This window comes from Chrysemys picta, chromosome 1, assembly GCF_011386835.1.
Source record: "Chrysemys picta bellii isolate R12L10 chromosome 1, ASM1138683v2, whole genome shotgun sequence".
Taxonomy (NCBI): Eukaryota; Metazoa; Chordata; order Testudines; family Emydidae; genus Chrysemys; species Chrysemys picta.
The window spans coordinates 235,580,400-235,585,424 of NC_088791.1; the positions used below are offsets into that span (position 1 = coordinate 235,580,400).

The following is a 5,025-nucleotide window of genomic DNA, read 5'->3' on the forward strand; positions in this document are numbered from 1 at the left end:
TTTGTTGCGCTTCTGATTTGAGACATGCTGGTCTCCTGAGTGCCTTTTTGAGATCTCGAATAAACTTGGTTTGCTTCTCCACCCTGGTGTATTTATCAGTGCGGCGCACACCGGGCAACGAACCCCCTGTTGCCCCCTCGGGCCCTCTGGGCCAGCAACACATTCAACAGCAAGGTGGCCTCCTTTGCGGCCTGGGGCACATCCTTCTCCTTCCAGTCCTGCCTGGGAGTCTCTGCTCTGCTGACCAGGACCACAGGCCCCCTTGCGACCCAGTGTCCTGGGGCTCTCAGCTTTGCAGGAAGCCTCCTACAGCCCCACTGCCAGCACTACCCTGACCCCAGCCTTTCCCCTCACTTAATTTCCAGCAACTGGGAAAAAATAAATAAATAAAACTAGTTAAAAATCAAACAAATTTTAAAAATAAAAATCACTATGAATCATCAAAATTAGGCGTGGCAGAGCCAGATTTTATTTTTCCCCAATGTATAAACCTGTGGTGAGGATGAGTTTTGGAATGTAGAATAGTAACCATGCTGCAATCACATGGCTGTTTCACAGAGATTGCCATTGGCTGTTGGGCAATGATTTCCAGCCCATATATTTCCCCCGCCAACACAAGTGTCTGTGTGTAAGAGTGAGCCCACAGCTCCCAGAATACTCCAGTTTAGGGCTGAATTTTTTTTTAAACTAAGTATTTTGTAAGCATGAACAGGATAAATGGTTGTTAATCTTCATTCCCAACTGTCTTGCCAAGAAGCAGTATATGGGTCACTCCTAGGAAGGGGCCAGCCCTGCAGTGCTCTTCCATTTCCACTCTCTCCCAGTCCAGTTCTGATGTCCACAATTCAAGGAGGATGTTGAAAAATTGGGGAGTTTATAGAGAAGAGCCATGAAAATGATTAAACTATTGGAAAACATGCTTTATAACGGTTGGCCAAACTTAATGACCCTCCGAGCCGTATACGACTGTAGTAAGTGAAGGCCCTGATAAAGGCCCAGTATGAGGCCTGAACTAGAGTAATGGTCAAGACTTCGCTAACATAAAGCAAAGTTAAGCTGTGAGCCAGAGGCAGGCCCTGCTCACAGAAGCTGGCAAGGAAAGGGCTGATGTTGCATAAATATATATTCACCTAGCAAAGTTAAAGTATAAACATGGTACCAAGACATACTATACAGGAACATTCCACAGATAACATGGAACAGGCCGACCCATCCCAATGACAGGGGCAAAAGGGTAAAATGATGGATAGAGTTGTTTGTATCGAACCAACATGTACAAGGTGAGAGGCGGCACCTTACTACGTAGAAGGGTTATACCTTGCTGCATAGAGGGGTTGCACCTCAATATGTCAGGAGTGATGTGTAACTTGTTTGTATAAGAATATTGTGTGTGTAAGAATGTATCCCTGGGGTGGTGTCTTTGTCTTTCCTTTAGGGGGCACTTGGGTAATGTTTTCTGGATTTTCTCCACAACCATGAGAGCTAGAAATGTTTTTTTTTTTTAAACAGAAGTTGACATTTTCACCAAATCACTTGCTTCCAGGAGCTGGGGCTTTAAGAAAAACACCAAATATCGCAAGTATCACAATAAAATGATGGGAGTTGACAATACTGCTGTTCTTGCCCTAATGTACCTACAATCTAAGGCCCTGATCCTGAAAACACTTGAGCAGGTGCATAACTTTTGGATTCTTTTAAGGGAGGAAGCCAAACAGAGTCACGCCCCATCCTAAAGTGTAGGATCTAGGGCTGGCAGTAATGCATCCCTGCCCGATGTGGGGTCAGAAATCTCTTCATTGCCCGAACAGGCCAAGGAAGCACTACTGATTTCTTGGCCATGGAGACAAGTCCTCTCCCAGGCCCTTGTCCTAGGTGCTGGTCTTCAGCAGGGGGAAGCAGTCACCTTTTGCTGGCTCTAGGCAGGTGGATAGTTTGGTTTCTGCCAGTATCTGGGCCAGGTGCCTTCTGTTTGGCCATAGTTTCTAACTGTTAGATTAGCCCACTGCTACCTTCTGGTTTTTGTTTGTTTGTTTGCATCTTCCTCTGAAGCATCTGGCACTGACCACTGCTCCTGGACTAGATGGACCTTGGTTTTGATTCCATCTGGCAATTCCTATGTTCCCTTTGCTTTATAGGTTCCTGGTGAACTGAGGAGTTGGAGGAGTTATTCCTTTAGCAAAGCAGGGTCCCAATGGGAAGAGCACATGGTCTCTCAGCCATTAGGTCAGTGACATTGTAGCTAGGCATCACTTCCATCACTTTCTACTCTGCGATGCTCCTTTGGTTTCCTTGGCCAGCGACGTTGCCTGTGGAGAAAACATGATGATCATCTTGTGCCCGGCGGGGTTCTGTGGCGTGACCCTCAAGGCCGGGACCACTGTAGCTGCTGTCTACATGATCCTAGTGACCAACATCTACCTGATCTTTGAGGTTGGCCACTTGGAATGAGCAATGACAGACATGGCACAAATCAAGCCCTTCAACTTAACCGAAGTGGGGAAGATGCTACCATATTGCTACTATACAGCCATCACGCTGGCTGTCATGACCTACTTGGTGTGTGTCTTCCTCTTCCACTCAGTCCAGAAGCGGTTCTACAAGGGCATGTTCGCCTATGTCGCATGGATCATCTTCTATGACCTGGCTAACTGCCTCATCGTGGCCCTGGCTTACCGAGTCTCCAAAGAAGCCTGGTTTTCCCTCAGCCCCCTGGAGTGGTTTGGGCTGGCCACCAGGATCCCCATGGATTGTTTCTGGCTCTCCTTCGTTGTCACATGTGCCCTGATAGTTATTGAAAGCAAGGGGCAAGGAAGGCTGTCGCTCAGGATGAGGCGGAGCTCTAGGAACGTGTCAGAACCACCCAGGTTTAGGTTGGGCTCCACTGCTAGGAAAGGCGTGTGAGGGGAGGTATTGGAGCAGTACGTTGGGCCCCATTTTCATGTGTTTCCTACTGATGGAGATGAGAGACCATTACCTGTGTAATCTCCTTCCTCTGTTGTGTAATTCAGTGTTTCTCTTGCTGTTGCTGCATTTTCCAGGCTCTGAGATCAAGTCCTGAAAAAATACCCCAAAAGCCCATGATTTATATTTGTGTTTTAGGTTTTTCCCCTGGCTTTTATTTTGCATCAGGAAGCCACAGGGCATGGGAGTCAGCAGAACTGGGTCTATCCAGTTCTGCTACCGAGTCACCAAATGACCTTGAGCAAGTGTTGTCAGATGCTACCGGTGTGGTGCTCTGCTTTCTTCTATGTTGATATCACTCGGCTGCGTGCATGTGTTCCCTCTCTGTGCTGCCCCAGCTCTACTCAGATAGCTGACCCAGCACACCCGAAGAGAACCCCCAATAACCACAGAGTCTAGTAAGATTCAAAGTCACGTCGACCAGGTTTATTGCGACCTCGGACACAGTTGCAATTCCCTGTAGATTACTTAGTCTACCGGGCATATTACGAGAAAGTGCCTCTTGGCAATGGACCCGGCTCAGTCAGTGGCGGGACTTTCCACTGCCCCCTCGGCCGGACAGTCCCTTATGGTGGGCCTGGGAATGTTAGGCCCGGGACCATAGGTACGTGGGGTTTAGTAGCCCATCTGGTATTTCATCAAGGGCGTCGTAGGGCCATACAAACTATGCCCAGGATATAAATGGAAATTCTAGAATGTATGACTTATTTATTGGTATTATATAAGTATGAGTATATGTATGTGTATGATATAGTGCTTAAAACTTGTGTGCTTTAATAGACTTATTATTCAATGTGATTCAGCTACTGTGCCTTAACTCCTTACTCTATGAAGTGATTGTTTGGATGTGCTGGTGAGCTTTTCACACTGATCAAACAGGAAATGAAAATTCAAAAGTTCCCAGGGCTTTAACAGGGAAGTGGCTGTTTCCTGTGTACCTGGCTGACGTGCAGTAGAGTTGAAAGTGCTCTCCAGAGTGTTCACAGTGGAGCACTGTGGGACACCTACAGTAGCGTAGCTGGCGGGAGCAGGGGCAGCAGCCGCTCCCCCTGAGCACATTCACCAAAAGTGACGTCTTTCTGCATAGCCAGCACTGGGCTCCGGGGTTTTGTGTGCAGCCGCCGGCTGGCTCTCAGCTCCGCACTGCCCTCCCGCATCCCCAGCCCGGCTCGCTCTGGGGCTGCAGGCGGCATCGGCTGGTTGCCTGGCTCCCTGGCGAGGAGGAGGAGGAGGCGCCCGCCTGCCCGCAGCTGCCCAACTCTCTAGGCCAAGCCCCACTTGGTGCATGCCTCCCAGGCAGGGGTGGGCTCTGCCAGGAGGGGAAGGGGTGACAGCGCAGCCGCAAAGCACGGCAGGGAGGGGGGCTGACTACCGCAATGCTGCAGGCCTCCCTCTTTCTAGGGTGAGGAGCCTTTTTTTAAAAAAAAAAAACCTTTTCCCATTTAAAAAAAAAAAAAAAAAAAAGCAGATTCCTGCCTTTCCGTGGAGGCTGCCAAGCCAGCCACTGCTAAATATACCGCAAGCGCCCTCCCTGCTGAGACAAACCTTTTGTAAGGGCTGCAGGGCTGGGCTGGGATCAAGAGCGTCTCATCCAGGGGGTGAGTGATGGGGCGGTATGGTGGCAGGGTTGGAACTTCAAGCTCGGTGCACAAGGGTGCTGAGCTTTTCTGAAATACAGGCTCTGTGAGTGGATCCAGGGCACCTGGACTCCCTCCTGCTTCTGCCCCAGACTCACCACGGGGCAAGTGGGTCACCAGCCACTCATTCACGTGTGGAAGGTGGTGAGCCTCCTCCGGAAGGTGACAGGGAAGCCAACGGGGCAATTGGTGTGGGGAACCTGCCCCAGCCCGCTGGGCCATCAGCCTAGCTGCCAAGCCCCGCTCCGGGTCTGCTCTGGGACTTCAGCGGCACTTCGGCGGGGGGGGTCAGGTGGAATTTTTTTTCTTTTTTCCTTCACAGCAGGTGGAACCTTTTTTTATGTGTTTGCTCCCCCTGCTGCTAAAACCTGGCTTCGCCACTGCTTCTGGAGGCCAATTAATTTGAATTACACAACGCAGTGTCTAC

The 5,025-nt window shown here is 49.8% G+C and overlaps 1 pseudogene; it reads left to right on the top strand.

Annotated features, from left to right (window-relative positions):
- The first annotated feature begins 2,319 nt into the window (after positions 1-2,319).
- On the top strand, positions 2,320-3,162 carry LOC112059420 (transmembrane protein 217-like; annotated as a pseudogene).
- The last annotated feature ends 1,863 nt before the right edge of the window (positions 3,163-5,025 follow it).